The sequence below is a fragment of the Rhinolophus sinicus genome, chromosome 3 (assembly GCF_057876585.1).
Source record: "Rhinolophus sinicus isolate RSI-liver-muscle chromosome 3, RSI-T2T, whole genome shotgun sequence".
Classification (NCBI taxonomy): Eukaryota; Metazoa; Chordata; class Mammalia; order Chiroptera; family Rhinolophidae; genus Rhinolophus; species Rhinolophus sinicus.
Window position 1 is genome coordinate 47,794,872 of NC_142503.1, and position 17,540 is coordinate 47,812,411.

The 17,540-nt window shown below is 38.2% G+C and overlaps 1 protein-coding gene across 5 annotated transcripts in view; it reads right to left on the reverse strand.

Moving 5' to 3' along the window:
* Positions 1 to 12,528, reverse strand: part of FAM169A (family with sequence similarity 169 member A) — a 53,971-nt gene extending 41,443 nt beyond the window's left edge. The window contains exon 1 of one of the 5 annotated variants that reach the window (XM_074328824.2): positions 12,395 to 12,528. The gene's annotated coding sequence lies outside the window, so the exon portion shown is untranslated. Of the gene's footprint in view, positions 1 to 11,945; positions 12,101 to 12,161; positions 12,181 to 12,394 lie in introns of those variants that run through there. The other 4 variants (XM_074328826.2, XM_019728128.3, XM_019728129.3 and 1 more) reach the window with 4 other exon arrangements.
* Positions 12,529 to 17,540: the final 5,012 nt, after the last annotated feature.

Sequence of the window (17,540 nt, forward strand, 5' to 3'; positions counted from 1 at the left end):
CTTTTTCATCTAATGTTACTATGACATGGTTCTTAAGACTTTAAATATTGTGATGTTTAAATAGCATATTCTTTCTTTTCTTTTTCAGTTTTATTGCAAAGAAGAAAGTTCTATCAAATAGGCATACTAGGTCATATTGAATAAAGAATCCAAAGGCACAGCCCAGAAGAAGAGAATTTTACGGTAGTAAATATGCTTAGAGGTCTTGGTTGCTTATCTAATATGCTTTAGGCATAAGAGTCATGTGTAGGCCCACCCTGCTAGCTTATGGCAGGGTCAAACTGAAACACAGGCCAGGTCTCCCAAGGCCATTGATCTTTCCTCTATCGTAGTGTTGCCTCAACTTTAGTAATTGGCATACCCCATCGACATTTTTTCCAGTGTGTCAAGTGCCTATACATACATACACACACACACACACACACACACACACACACACCCTCATCCCATTTCCTCCTTTCCCCTTTAATTTGGTAAAATACACATATGAAATTTACCATTTTAACCATTTCTAAGTTTACAGTTCAGTGGCAGTAAGTACATTCACACTGTTGTACAACCATCACCACTCTCCATTTCCAGAACTTTTTCATCATTCCAAATAGAAACTATGTATCCATCAAACAATAATTCCCCTTTCCTCCCTCCTCACAGACCCTGTTAATCACCATTCAACTTTGTCTCTATGAATTTGTCTATTCTGGGACCCTCGTAAGGGGGTATGATTATTGTATGATTATTGTAATGATTATTGTAATCATACAATAATTGTCTTTCTGCATCTGGCTTAGTTCATTTAACATAATGGTTTTCAAGTTCATCCATGTTGTAGCCTGTATCAGAATCTCAACTCACTTTTTTAGAAACATTTCATTCACCTTAAACTATAAAACCTATGAAACCGCCAATTTAATACATTAGATCATACATTTTCCTAATCAGCATTAAAATTTCTAAGTACCATAACTTAAATGTTCACCTTAATATGAATTAAAAACCTCTTCTAAATCACCAGCAGTATGTCAGCACACTTTAGAAAACACTCAACTATTTGTATGGGATTGCTTACCATAATATGGCACTACTACAGATCAAAGGCAAGTAGAATATTAAAGTGTAAAAACAGAAAATCATTACCCTTCATTCTTAAACCTCTTTAAATGGAGATTTTTAAATAGAAAAATAATCATTTCTGAGTTTATTTTTATTAGTCAAAGACTATTCACACACATACACACACAATGAAACAAAATCCTGTTTTCCTGAAGCCTGACAATTTAAATACTGAAATCTGCGTAAACAGCATTACTGGGGGGACTCACTTAGTTAGAAGTTGTGATTTCTGAATGCAGTTTAAAGACAATTATAGCATCATAGTTTTTAACATGAAATCTGAAAGTATTTCCCTAATTTCAAAGGCCCAGGCACAGACACAGAGACAGACGTACACACACACCCCTTCTAAAACATTTTTCTTTACAAATTTGTCCTTACATCCGTTACTTTTATTACTAGTCACTCTCAATGCTCAAATGTATTAGCTAAATAATCATCTATTAGTATTTAAAGGAAGATGAAAGAACTAGAAATTATTATAAATCAGTAACAGCAGCAAGTAACATTTACTGAGAAGTGACCACATACCAGACTTTAAAGAGATTGTCTCATATAATATACAATGAAGTACTTTGGCCTCATTCTACAGATGAAGAAGCAGAGCTGTAGAGATGAAAAGACTTGACCAACGTCATACAACTAGTGGGGCTAGAAGAATACAAATCCAAACAATCAAATATACCCTCCAATAAAATTATTTTACTCAACATGCAAAATCAAATATCATAGTATTTATCGTGGAATATGAAATCTCATTTTGCTAAATATCATAATTACCTTGTTATTAAATATTCTATCACATATTACACCAAAAAAGCATTAGAACTGGAATGCTATGACCTTGGTTCCTGGGTTAGCTCTGTTGCTAAGTACCTCTGTGATCCTAGGCAAGTTATTTGCCCTTTTTAGGCTTCTGTATTCTCACTGGTAATGTGATGCAAGTGGACAGGCTAATCCTAAGGACCTTTTCACCTCTAAATATTTATAACTGGTTATTTAAAAAATATTGGTTAACATAAGAGTGCACAAATTACTAGCCTTATGGTGGTTTGGCTACCGCTTAGAGGCCGGAGAAGAGTGGTAAGGTATTGGAGAAAAATATAGGTTGCTGTATGTAAGTTGATAAATCACTCACTTCTCCCTCTTTTTTGTTGTTTTTAAGCTTCTGTTCTGTTACATAACTGTAAAGCTGTCAGATCAAATTTTGTCAAGTACTTTATGCTCTTCCCATGAAATAAACCAAAAGGCCTAGAAAGCTTAATGTCACTTTAAGCAAATTAACGCATCAAAACATTTACAAAGAATAGACAATGAAGTGTAAAAAGTGTCCAAATTAATTTACAAATTAAGCAAAGGGTATGCTCATTACCCTGGCTAACTTGTATAAAAACATAACGCTCAGACTTCTTACATAAGAGCTCTAAGATGCCCATCAGGTCTTCCATCCCTCTTTTAATAATTTCACCCCCTTTTCCTAAAAAATTATATAACTACTTGAAAGAATGAATCTTAACAAGAAACGAAAAAGAATAAGAAAAAAATTCCTATTATTGTGATTTATTTCCTATTTAATGTTAATTACTAGGTATTAACTATACCCTTAAAAGAGAGAACATATTAAGTTCAGTTCCTAAATTATTTCTAGATTCGTAGAGGTTATTGCTATTATTTAGGAGTATTAGGGGAAAGGGAAGATAAAAAAAAAACAGGGAAATTTTAGAGCTGAAAAAGTTCTTAAAGAAAAAATAATTATCTCAACCAATCCTAATCATGATCCTACCTCTCCTGATTGTTCCCCAACACTGAAAATAGGTTAGGTATCCAGGCAACATAATCGTCAATGCTCTTGTACACAAAAATGTCTGGTTCTGAACCTTATCAAGATTCTTCTCTTGATTCTCCCCTTTTTTCTCCCTAACATCATTTCCTTCCCTAACTAACCTAGGCCCTGTACTATTAGGTTGGAGCAAAAGTAATTGTGGTTTTTGTCATTATTTTTAACCTTTTAAACCGCAATTAGTTTTGCACCAACCTAATACATCAGCCCAACTGATCTCTTCATCTTATTTTTTATTCTTCTATCCCTACTGCCCTACACAAGGCTCTAAATCCTCGATTAATTCTCCTCCACACCTAAAGCTGAGTTTTGGGGTACAACAAAAATGAAACCACTGAACAGACTGCTACAACTAGCAAGTTTCTGGTGGGCTCAACACTGCTCAAAAATCCTTTCCTGTCCTCTGGGAAACGAAAAAGCTGATTGATTACATGTGGATGAGGACTACCCATAAATGTATGGGTAATAAAGCAGGAAGTTACATGGGGCTCATACCTGCTGCCTCTTTTTATTTCAAGTAGAAGACAAAATCATCTTTTGAAGTAACAATCACTGAGCCAACAGTGGACTACACTTCATGACCCAGATTACTGAACGCTATTTATAATCTCACAGAAGCAGTTTATAAAGCTCAGGAAAGCCAAACTAAGAACTATTCAAATGAATACACCATACAATTTTGTCCTTCATTTCAATATTAGACAATATAAAATTCTTTATTTTTTTACCTAACTTTACTATAGAATAGATGTGATTTTATCATGCTTTATTAAAGTTTAGCATAGTAAACCTCAAGGATACAGACAATTTTTAAAAACAGGAGTCTGAACAACATGTACATTGTTATAGGTATCTTTAATATAAAATACACAGAGGTGTGTCTCATTTAGAACTGTGAAGAACTGACGTTTTCATTTTAAAGGAAGTATATTTAGTTCAAAACAAAAGCAAAAATAAAACAAAACGTGATGCTTAATCTTGGCATATGAGTTATGAAATACTCGGCTAAGTCACAATCACCACGACCACCCCATCCCCATTTCCTAATATTTTCACTACACAACTAAGAAATGCAACTAAAGGTTGCCAATATCTGCCAGTATCATCAACTGGGACAAACACCAGTCTCGGAACCACAAGCTAGCCATTTCTTTCCCTTCAGGGCTTCTCCAACTTCACACTTCCAGCCACGGCCCCATATACTTAACAATGTAATAGTTAGACATTTATCATTTATATCCCTCACACAGTGACAACCCCCTCCCATCCACTACCCTGACATCGCACACAGAGCCATTACATTCCCACTGTCTCTATTCCTAATGCTGTACTCCACTTCTTGTAACCATATATACAACCATATACATAAAATTGTAGTTGACATTCATTATTGTTCAGCTTCAGGTGTACAGTGCAGTGATCAGGCATCTACATCATCCCTGAGGTGGTCTCCCTAACGAGACAAGTGTCCATGGGATACCCTACACTCCTAGGTTATCTATCCGGAGAAATCCAAAACTCTAATTCAAAAAAATTTATGCACCCCGATGTTTATTGCAGCACAATACACAATAGCCAAGACATTGAAACAACCGAAATGCCCCTCAGTAGACGACTGGATTAAGAAACTGTGGTACATTTATCCAATGGAGTATTATGCAGCCATAAAGAATGAAATCTTACCATTTGCAACAATATGGATGGACCTAGAGAACATTATGTTAAGTAAAATGCTTTTCTTATCTCTTATTGGCAGCAGGCCTAGGGGATGAAAAGATTAAGAGATAGTAGTAGCCTTCCTATCTGACTTACAAAAGTTTATATAAATAAACCACACATTGGTGGTAGGAGGAAGAGCTGCCTGCCGCAGATGAAAAGACTTGTAAAGTTCTGCTGCTAGATGATAAGCAATAGATGGTCTCTCAACAGGTAGAGAAAGCCCTCTAAAAAGAAAGAATATACTAAACGGAAACTAGAAAGCATGCTAAGGATGGCAAGTAGTTGGATTTACCAAGGGAATTAAGAAGTATATAAAGAGAAGTAGTGGAAGGAATGCTAGAAAAATAGAGGACAGAACATAAAAGGCCAAGAATATATGCAAAAGAGCTTGGACTTCATTTAGCACACAAGTAGGAGGCAATTTAAGAATCCTGAGCAGAAAAGAGACAGTCAAGGTTACGCTTTAAGACAATTTATCAAAAAAAAAAGAAAAAGAGAGAGAGAGAGACAATTTATCCAGCAACTGTGTGTAGAGGGGATTAATAGGAAGAAATAAAAGGAGAAAAGTTAAGAAATTCTTATGATAAATACCTTGTGCATACTTCTCTTAATATACTTATCATATGACAATGTGATTTATTTTTCTTCATCCTTCTATCCTACCAGGCTCAGAATTCCAGGGAAGCATAATCCATTTATTTCCAAACATAAAGAATGGAGATGGGTCAAACGATCTCCCTCCTAATAACTCAGGTGTCTACACTTGATCACTTGGAGAAAGAAGACAGGAAAAAAGATCGTAATTTACAAAGGGATGGTATCGTCAAAAATTCAAATACAATCATTTTTTAAAACTTAGAATGTGTTTTCTGATGATAACAAACTTGCACCAGGCAATATGCTCAACACTCTACAATATTATCTCATTTATTCCTCAAAAAGACCCTATGAGGCAAGTATTCTTAATACGCTCTCCCAATGAGGAGCCTCAGATGCGGAGAGATTAAGACAAATTACCCAAGTTTACACAGCTAGTAAGTGGCAGTCAGCTCTGAACCTAAACAATCTGTCTCCAGAGGGATTCAACCTTGTGGTCAGCTTCCCAGGTCAAGACAAAGGCCAATATAATCCATGATGTATTCATTATATAATTATCATAGAATATATCAACCATATTGCTCAGTCACTCCTTAGGAGTTAAGATTTTTTAAATCTTGCAACATTCTCTCTTCAGACGTTAGATGCCTGTACTGATCACTATGATCCATCTTCTTCAGAATTGTTAAATGGATACTGCACAATAAATACAAAGCCAATTTTTTCTTTTTTAGTTTGCTCATTTAATCTGTTCTTTAGATTCCACATATAGGTGACATCATATTGTATTTGTCTTTCTCCTTCTGACTTATTTCACTTAGCATAATATTCTCTAGATCCATCCATATCATTGCAAATGGTAAGATTTCATTCTTCTTTATGGCCAAGTAATACTCCATTGTATAAATGTACCACAGTTTCTTAATCCAGACATCTACTGATGGGCATTTTGGTTGCTTCCATGTCTTGGCTATTGTGAATAGTGCTGCAATAAACATAGGGGTGCATAGATGTTTTTCAAATTAGTGTTTTGGATTTCTCTGGATAGATTATCTAATAAGAGTGGAATTGCTGGGTCATAAGGTAGTTCCATTTTCAGTTTTCTGAGATACCTCCATACTGTTTTCTATAGTGGCTGCACCAATCTGCTATCCCACCAACAGTGCACAAGGGTTCCCTTTTCTCCACATCCTCGCCAGCACTTGTTGTTGATTTATTGACGCTAGCCATTCTTATCAGAGTGAGGTGGTATCTCACTATGGTTTTTATTTGCATTTCTCTAATGATTAGTGACATTGAGCATTTTTTCATATGTCTGTTGGCCATCTCTATGTCCTCTTTAGAGAAATGTCAAAGCCAATTATTTTAAAGTTAATAAAAGGGAAACAAAAACTGACAAAGTAAAATGCCTACCAAATATTTACTTATATTTCACAAATTACTACAAAACAGAACTAAGGAAAAAAGGAAATTCACTAAACTGCATTATAGTTGTTTAGTCATTGCTAAAGGACAGAGATAAAGGAAACCTTGAGATTTAAATGATACTAGACTCAATATGAGCCATGAGCAAGTTTTTTTTAAGTCAACACAAAATTACCCCTAAATATGGCTTCATTATAGGGTTATGACTGTTCAGACCCAGAAATGGAAAAGTATCCCTGCACTGTCCATGGGTCAGATAGCATCTGCAATTTTTTATTCCATTCAGAGGATCACATTTTAAGAAAAATCACACTGAAAAACTGGAATGCCTCTGAAGGAGAAAAACTGGATGATAAAGAATCTAGAAGCCATGGTACAGTCAATGAGAAACAGGAATTGGGAGAAATTAGAGAGGGCAAGTCTTGTTAAGGAAGGGAGGCAAAGAGTTACCTTTTAAATATTTGAAGAGTCAATACGCAGATGAAAACTTAAGACTTACTCTGCATATCTCTAAAGGGTAAAAGAAATGGGCGCTTCCAACAATAAATTCTACCCACAAATGAATTATACTGCATGAAAACACAGACCAGCCAACTATCTGGTCAAAGAGTACTGTCAATTACAGCTGGCACCTCCCAACTCTGGACAAGAAACATCTTTCTGCCCCATTGTAAGTACAGACACAGGAATTTCTCTTATCTCCATCTAAGCCAATATCAGAGTTCTGGAAAGGAGAGCCAACAGTCCATATGTTTCAGCTGAGTGATTATTTGTACATGTAATTGTAAAACCATGTGAATTGTTTTATAAAATAAAACTATATTTTATTTTGGTTTTTTTCGGCCATTCTGAGAAGCTACTCAGATACAAAAAGTTAGTATTCTCCAAACAGAATTTATTCAGAACCACTTCAATTTCTCTTTTCATGAATTAGAAAATATTATCAGTAAATCTCCTCAGGCTTGAAATTATTAGGTTGGCATAAAAGTAATTGTGGTTTAAAGGGTTAAAAATAACTGCAGAAATCGCCATTATGTTTGCACCAACCTAATACTTTCAAGTACTTTTAGATACGCCTTATATTTCAAAGCCAAGTATGAAGGCTTCTAACATATGGTTGCTGTTTGTTAATTTAGCTGTATTTTCCACTCATGACTATAAATAATTAATAAAAAACAGGAGCAGACCTAAAATTAAAAGACAGGTTCTTAGTCTGGGATCCACAAAAGTTATAAAGGGGCAATCTGAACTATTTTCAATTTTTCAAAAACATACATTTTACCTGCATTGATACATTGCCAAAAGCTCAAGATTTTCTTAATTTTTAACTAGAATTCTACCAACTCAAGTCATTGTGGTTATACTTTATTTCATGCAGAGCAAAAGCTCTGATTGAAAAATGGTAGGTAAATCACATACTTCACTTTGAAAATGAAAAGTAAATTATTGCTTTAAAATGTACCTCACCAAAGTGTTGCACATGGGGTGGGTGTGGGGAGAAGATAATAAAATGAAGAAAAAGATGAGCAACATTGAACTAGATACTAAAAAGTATCCTAATTTCATTGACGATAACATTAGGAGCTCACCTTTAGATACATTATATTTAATTCTGCCAACATTTTGAGATAGGCTCTGTTATAACTACAGTTGACCTTTGAACAACATGGATTTGAACTAAGAGGGTCCACTTATACACAGATTTGTTTTTCAGTAAATACCTGTACTGTTTTTGATCCACAGTTGGGAGTCAAGGATGCAGAAGGCTGACTGTACACATTGTTCTACACGATTTTATGTAGGGGACTTCAGCATCCGCAGATTTTGGTATCTTCAGGGGTCCTGGAAACAATTCCCCACAGATACCAAGGGACAACTACGTCAAAAGTTATACTCAGATTTTTAACTGCAGAGGGGTTGGCACCCCTAACCTCCATGTTATCCAAGGGTCAACTGTACTCTCACAGATGAGGAAACTGAGGCCCAGAGAAATTAAGTATCTTAAAAATCAGGCAGCTAGAAAACAGCAAAGCCAGGGTTCAAACCTACATTATGTCTATTTGGCTTAAGTTGTGGAACTATATTGCCTCTGAATAACATAAGAATCAGAGTAAACTCATTAGATTATCAGGGGCCGATCCAAACTTGAAAGCACTGGTATATATGTGTAAAAGATTTTGGTCTGTGAGATTCTTTATTAGTCCCATTTATTACTTTGTCAATCATTATTAGTATATGACAAAAAGTCAAATTTATTGACTTTTTCTCTGCTCCTATTCATTCCTAAATGGGATTCTTCCCTTATTGCTATACTGATACTACTCCTTTTCAGGCCTCCAATAACCTCTCAACTCCCAAATTCAATGAAGGCTTCTCATTCTCATTCCTCTTGACTTTATGACAGACCAGACCCAAAGGAACACTTTCTACGGCTTAAAAGTTCCTCTCGTTCCTTGGACAACACTCTCTCCCAATCCTACCAGTGCTTCTTAGTTTCTTTTCCTCCCCAGTTTCTTTTAGCAACTGAACCTTCTCCTCTGCACAACCCATAAATGCAGGGGTTCCTCTCCCCACATGCAATCTAGTATTTATTTTAGAAATGCAGTTTACTAAATTGATTTCTTCCCAATTCACATTTGCAAAAATCTTTGTGCGTGTATATTTTAGGGAATTGTTAACATTTTAATCCACAATACCTCACTAAACTATAAACTCCATGAGGGTGGGGTATATTTGTTTTTGTGCCCCATAACATACAATAGACAGCATGTGTTGAATAAATGAAAGCTACCTTTCGTGTAGCCTAAAGCAGGTAGGTGGTGGAGCAGGTAGTAACTAAACTGATATCCTGTTTTCAAAAACAAATTATATAGTAAGGCACAAATTTTCTGTCCCAAAGACCAGGTTGGACTAGATGAGTGGATCCCTCCTATGGGGCAGATAAACCTGGTATAAGGTCTCAGATACTAGCTCTAAAATTCAATGAGTCTAATAATTATCGTATGATGTCTTTAGTAAATTATTAGCTTTTCTCTGATTTTTTAAATCATCACACATTTTCCTTAATAAATTCAACCTTGAGTAATTTTATTGTTGTTGTTGGAAAGAATTGTGAAGTACCGCTACTACCAATGAAGCATACCAAATTTAGAACTTTAAGAGTTGAATATACAAAGGATCAGAAGCTTACTGGTGTGTGAAGAGAAAACCATCTGAACACAATCACAACGCAATTTCTTTTTCCAATTTAGAATCATAAAAATCTTAAAAATGGGAGGAAACATGAAGGTTTTAACTTCTTATCCAACCAACAGTCCTTTCTACAGAATCCTTAATATTTTTCAAACCTCTGCCCAAATACTCATTCCTTTTATATTCTCATTACCTTTAAAAAGTAACTATTTTTGCATTTTTAGGCAAATGACCGAACATAACACACATAAGGCTTTAAAAGAGTTAGTTAGGTAGAAGCTAATGGAGAAAAATATAAGAGATTTTTTTCTTTTCAATTTCTCAACCATTGGTAGAAAAACAATGCTCAAAATCTCAAGCTATGTTAAAGGTAAAAAGCACGCCAAGATCACTTCCAAACTCAATTAAATACAATAGTGAACCTCTCTGACATACGTATTAACAGAATCAATGTTAAGGTGTAGGAACTGTGTTTGATTCAGCACTGTACTTGCTGGGAAGAACAATCTCATTCCCCATGGACCTAGGATAGAGCCAATCAGGGCAGCTGCAATCCCTAGCAGGCAATCTTTGCTTACTTCAATTCCCTAAAACAAGACTCATCTCTCAATGTCCAAGTTCCCTTTCACCTCCATAATTCCCCCCACAGAATACGTCACTAATGAGAGGCATAACTTTTCTGCTAGGGATGGTACATGATATGGAATCACTTGTCTGTAGAGAGAATTAGTGGAAGACTCTTCAACAAATCAGAAAAAAGTTCAGAGTAATTTAATAAGGAGGGTGATATTGAAATTTTACTCTCAAAAGCATGTAGAAAATATTTTTTCTCCAAATCAGGTAAGTCCTTTGTTTGATGTGTATTGCACCTTTATTAGAGAAATAATACCATTTGTAGTAATTTGCCCAATTACTGTTTAAAAGGTCAGACTAATTTGGAACTTTCTAGATCTAAATTCCACAGGTAAAGTATCTTAGGTATAATCACTCACGCAGCAGGATAATTTTGCTACTCATATAAAATATTTCTAAGTTTCTTAAACCAATCCTCATCATAAATTCAAAGATAGGAGTCCACTATGACAAGCTACAAGCTTTCCATTCAAGACTGTGCTACTGTATCTTTGTTTGTCCTGGAAGTCTTATCACAATTAGACTTTTCCAAGGTTTCTCTCACCATCTCATTCCGTCCTCTCCCCGCACCAAACCAAGAAAACCCAAAAACTTAGTCTGGTCAGTATTAATCACAAAAAATCTTTCCTCTTGTAGGATAATAACAACATCGAGTTTCCAAAGATAATCTGTACCTCTTATGTGCAATAAATACAAACAGATGATATACTTCACATCAAACCCAGATCCATTTTGATGAATTCTCTCCAGGGCCCAAATGTATGTATTATGCAACAGCCACCATTCCAGATTTTAATCCCTGTCTGTGATGCAGTGATAAAATATAAATGGCATGAGTATAATTCATTAGGTACTTAAACACATTTGCAACGAGATACATTGAAACAAGAATTACCAAATTCTCAAGACCCTTGAAAATGACAAACTATCTAACAGTTCTGAATCGCAATTACAACTTCTTCTGGCAGTCTTATTTAGTAAGCAGTCTCTCCCACTCCAACCCCCTCAAAAATCCTCACACGTGAGCATTTGACTTGAGGTTTAAGGGTCTCCCAAAGGGGGAAAGGGCCTGCTGGCATCAGGTGGTTATCCTAGAATCTACTGATAAAGATATCCATATCAATCTCCAGAAGCTGAAAGCGAGAAAGATGTTTCATCATTTCTCCTAAAGGACAAAAATGAGAGTAAATGTAAGCCAGATCCCTGAGCCATAAACAATCCAATGCTTCACCCATCGATCTCCTTGGGTACAAGGCCTCGAAAAATTGCATAATGGGCAACTAAGAATTAGAACAAAATTGCAATGATCAGCATTCTGGAAGAGAATCTACACGCCATGTATTCCAAAAGTAGTTAAAGGTCTGGGAGGCGGTCAGAGCATCTTTGGAGGCCACCTGCGTGGAGTAACCCGAGCTTAAACGCTTACGTTCTCCCCCTGACCTGGTCCGCGTCTCACCAAGCCAAGGAATCCACGCGAGCGGAAAGGCTCCAGGTGGGGAAGCAGTGGAGGGGAGGGGGCTCGGGAAGCACAGCCGGGGAACAGAACGCGACCTCAGGCGAGCGAAGGAAGGAAGGAAGGAAGGAAGGAGAAGGAGGCATTCCCTCACACAAAATGGTGGCGCCGACGCGGAGGCCGACGCACCTGGGGGCGCGCCACACGCCCCTCGGGACTCCCGGGCGGCCGCCGGCGGATGGACGCGCGCCCAGGGGCCGGCCGGCCGGCGTGGGCCTGTGGACGGCGGGGCCCGCAAGGCGGCCCGCGTCGCTGCCCTCGGGGGTGAGGGGCCGGAGCTGGCGGGGCGATGGGCCCGGGGCCGGACGAGGCAGCGTCGGCCTCAGCCCGCGGCCCCCGCCGGGAACGGACCGCACACTCACCTCAGACGCACCCCCGGAGTCCGGGAAAGGAGGCGGAGCCGCGGGAATGAATGGAGCGGTGACTGCTCGCTGGCGACCCCCGGCCGCGCCGCTCGCAGCTGCCAGGGCGGGTGCGACCGCTGCCCCTCGCCCCGGACGCCCGGCTCCTGGTCGGCGGGTCGGCCACAGCCCACCGTGCCCTCCGCCGGCGTGACGCACTCGCGCCGCAGCGCCTCGAGCCGTCGCAGCCGCGCCGCGCCCACCGCGAATCCCCCCGCCCGCCCGCCAGCCCGCGGCCCCTCCTCGGCGCGGGGGACGACGCCCTGCCTCCTCCTGGGTCTGGCTGTGGGGCAGGTGTGGGCTCGGCCAGCCGCGGGGGGCGCCACACGGCCCCCGCCTCGCCGCCGGCGTCCCCGCTCTCCTCCCGGGCTGCCGTCACATGGTAGAGCGCGACTCCCCAGCTCAGGGCGACGTCTCGGTATTAAAGAGTGACCTTGGCTTAGATACAAAAATAGGTGCGGGTAAGCTGCGGGGACTAGGACGCTGAATTTGCCTACGCCGTTAATGGCAGTCAACATTCACGGAGGCCTGGTTGCACACCCCGGCGCGGGCCCTCCGGGAATGTACCCGGGTGGGCGAGACCATCTGGCCTCGGGACAGGGAGGTGGAGGGCACGGGACAGGGCCGCCGGCCTCCGTCCTGCCACCTCCTTCCTAAACCCACTGCCACCTAGGAAGATGCAGGGGAAGGGAGGTCGAGCATTCCATTCGCAATCTGGACAAGCACGAGAGCTGGACTTCCATCTTGAGATACCAAGGAACCACCAAATTCCTGAGTTTACCTTTTCCAGAATCCATTACACACAAACTAACCCTGACCCAGAAGGATTGCGGCTCCACCCTCCTTTCCTCCCCTTTCCTTCCCAACTCTCTTCATCGGCCTTAACGCCCAGGGTCGTCTTGGCAAATTACACGCCAACGAACAAAAAATAAGCTCTCAAATATTTAAAGCATGGTAGATTTCTTAAAAGTAATGCATGCCATGGTTTAAATATGTTTAATAAATGTATTAAGGAAGACTATTGTATTTAAGTTATTTTAAGACATCGTTTTATAGTACTTAAACTGCGAAATAAACTCAACCCAGAGCCATGGCATTGTTTTCAGCTCATCCAATAAATTGAAATCTCTTCTTTCATTCCTCGGAATTATTTAGCAATCACAGTATCAACCTTTCACTGATTTATTAATGATCAATGAGATCAATAAATACTTAAAAGAATGTTTGTTATAGAGATTTATTTGATCCAGACTTTTAAAAAAATCAAATAGACTTTTTTGCCTCAAGTTGCTCATAAGAATCAACTTAATATCTGTTATGTTTAATTTGTAATATTTAATTAGCAGGAATCTTAACTGTTACACATTAAACATTTACCCTTTTTAGTGGATCTTCACAATGAACTAGATTTAACTGAGCAGGAATTTTGAATACAGTTAGGTTTTATCCACAGCAAACCTTGAAGGGAGAGAGGGAGGGAGAAGGGAAGTTATATAACTTTCGAATTTATATTTCTAGAGATGTATGTAAGTAGGAATCCCCAGGGTAATCCCAAAAGATTGCCACTTTGAGAAGATGTTCTTTTTTCAGCTACCAGATGCTACAGGTGTTGCAGCTTTAGGCCTTAGTACAAAGCTAGCCATGCAACTCGTTTGTACTATTTGAAATGCATGAGTGAAATTGGCTTTTAGCTATTTTAGTCCTTGGGTACTTGTACCTGGGAGGCCTGTCTCCCAAATGTCTGGCCATTCTGGTAGGAATCAGTACTAGGATCCACTGGCCCCCATCCAGGCCCCTAAACCCAGCTCTCTCCCTGTGACAAGGATCCTACCTGCTGACACCTACAGAAGAAGTGCTGTCTCCTACCTATGTGAGGAGTGTCCCTGGGGACACTCTGGCTTCATTCTCTTTTCTCTGCTTGCAACATGATGCGGCTTTGAATGTTTGAGAAAGAAGAAAAAAATCACCGTTACCTCCCTCTTTGGCTGAGATACATTAAATTTTGCTTGTGTGTTTACCCATACTCTGAAGATCCATGAGCTCTTAGTGGTCAACCAAAAATGGGTCTTTATCAGATCAACATATACTATAAATTGCTACCAAAATATTTTGAAATATACTTTGAGCCTTTTGTCTAAAAAGTTTTGTAGAGAATTGTTAATCTTAAAAACAAAAATCCAAAGGGAGAGGCAACAAGCTTTTATTTGAGATCAAAGAATAGCTATTCCAGAAGCACTAATTCAGGCAGAAACCTAAATAGTAGTTCAATTATGGAGTGAAGGCAAAGGGGTTTTTATGAGAAAAGGAAGGGAAATAATTACATGAATAGAAAGAAGGAATTTCTATTGGTGCTAATAAGCTATGTTATTCTTTAGCTATACAGGCTGTTTACTGATTCTAAAGAATGTCTTTAATTATCAGTCCTGCTAGTCAGGAAGTCTGCCTTCTTGTTATCTTTGCAAACAGTTGTTTGGGATACAGTGCTGCTTTAGGCCCAGTCCAAAGGTTATTTTGCCCAGTTCGAACATTCCAAATGTTCAAGAAATAAGACGTGCAATGCAGTTCCTCTGGAATGGCTGCCCTGACTCCATTTAAAATGGCTCCACTTATCCCAACTTTTCACAGAGTAAAAGATTACTGCTTTGGGTTTTGTTGCATATACTGGCTTTAATTAAGTTATAGGCAGAAGGAAACATGTTGAGTATTCATTGCATGTTTAGTATATGTTAAAAGCGGAGTGGGACTGTCTTAAGAGACGCTTGCCACAACACTGGATTTTGGAGGTTGCTGGTACAAATGACCCAGAAAAGAGCCCTTAAATTACTGTGGAAAAGAGGAATTTCTAATGGCTAAATAATGGTTAATGAGTTTTACTGGTAACAAATTGCCAAGCACTCTACTAACTTCTTTGTAGAAATTAACTCATATTTAATCCCTATCACCATCCTTCCAGGTACATACTAGTGTTATCCCCAGTTTACCTAAGAGGAGCTTGAAGCACACAGAGAAGCTAAATAATTTGCTCATAGTCACACAGCTAATAATTCTGACAGTTTGACTCAAGAGCACACTCCCTTAATCAGTATTCTATACAGCCTTTCATGGGCACAAAATCCTATGCCACATGACTAAATTTTTCTTTTGAAGCTCTAAATCATACCAAATCATGCCTTCATGTTTAAATGATTTCTTATATCTAGTATTATTTTCCTGGACACAAAGAGAGAATTAAACGCTTAGTTAGAAAGAAAACTCATATGACTTCCTCCAATATATGTTAAGCAAAATTGTATATGTAAGCTGTTAATTTCTGAAAAGAAATAAAAAAAACCTTTTCACATCTTTTAAGGATAATTGTTCTCCAAGTTTTTTTCAGGTTCTGGAGCACAATTAAAAGTTTTATGAATATTTAGTGAATGGAAGAAACACATTTCCTTAAAAAAGATCCCTCACCATCTTTGACCCTCCATTAGACTTAAATGGGCAGAATTAGGATCCAGTATATACAGTATGTATTTTAAATTCATAAAAACAATGAGAAGGTTTTAATGACTGAAGCAGCCTAGGTACTTCTAGATCTAAAATATTATCCAATTAGTTAACTAATTACCTAATAATGGAGGCAATATGTTTTACTCACACTAGAAGAAAAGGGACTCCGTATTCTAGAATGCTTTGTATCTTCCTCTATATAAAATATGTCACAGGAATGCTTTGGGGATTAAAAACAGTATTCACAAGGTTTTCTTTGTCAAACACTACTACTATCTGCACATTTTAAATTCCTGAGTGACACTATGCACACACACACACACACACACACACACACACACACACACAACCCTGAAGAACAAGAGAAATAACAAGTTTGAGAAGCTGGGTTACATTTGTTTCTTCTGGTTTGGTTTAATTTTATACCAGGTAGAAGTTTAAGGACAAAGTGATTGGTAGGTTTAGTTTGAGGTTAAGAGAAATAATGTGTGGTATTTTTATATATTACTAATGAAAAATTACATATTTACATCCATGGCAGATACTGCCTAGTCAATATCCATTCTACCTTTTTCTTTGACAGACCCAAATTTTGTTCAGGATGGTAACTGGGCCCAACTAAAATTATTTTCTCCCAGACTCCTCTTATAGCTGAGATAGCCGTATGATCATTCTGGCCAATGAGATGTCAGCAGAAGATTATTTGGTATGGCTTCCAAGAAAGCTTTTGTTTTCCTGATAAAAAAAGGAAAGACTTGGCTATCTCTTTGCCTTTTACTATTGGTACTTTTTCCAACCCGGAAGGAAGACTTAAGTTTGGGATCAGCCATCTTGTAATCATGAGCTGATGATGAGAATGAAATCCATGTACTAAATATGCCAGAGTTAAAAGATAGGAAGGAAACTGGGACAATGATGACATTATGTAGCTGCCGCACCAATTCCACACTGCCAACCTTCATCTTCTCTGTTACTTGTCAACAAATGCAACCCTAAAATTCAAAGTTAGACACTGTCTCCTTGATACAGCTAGAAAACAAGAACACTAGACTATACTATACATACTATATTATGTAGATGCTATTTTGATTTTGCTGCTGTCTTAAGTCATTGAACTTTGCAGAAATCAGTGCTCTCTGTGACTTACCACCTAGTATTTGGTGAAGAAAACACATCCATTCCTAACTATGAAAAGAATCTTATATTTATTCATATAGTGTATTGGATTTCCACATTTCACACACCACCTCAGTAAGTCTCTAATGTCACTGTGAGAAAGGATGACAGCTGTAGTAGTTCAGAAATAAAAGTTACTGGCCAAAGTTATTACCGTGCCATTACATAAAGAATACACAAAAAAGTATGATTATGTTTTTCATTTTTAATAAAAATCAAGTAGAAGAATCAGGATGTAAAGAGGGATCCTAAAATTAGAACAGTCTATATAGAAAGCAACCTGCCAGTACACATCAAAATTGATGAAAATGTGAATGTGTTAACCATAATACTACTGGAAATTTTCTGAAGGAAACTTTTAGGAATGAGAAAAAAGTTATGTGCATGAAAATGTCATTGAAGCATTTTTTTTAAAGAAAACCAAAATGTATTAATACCA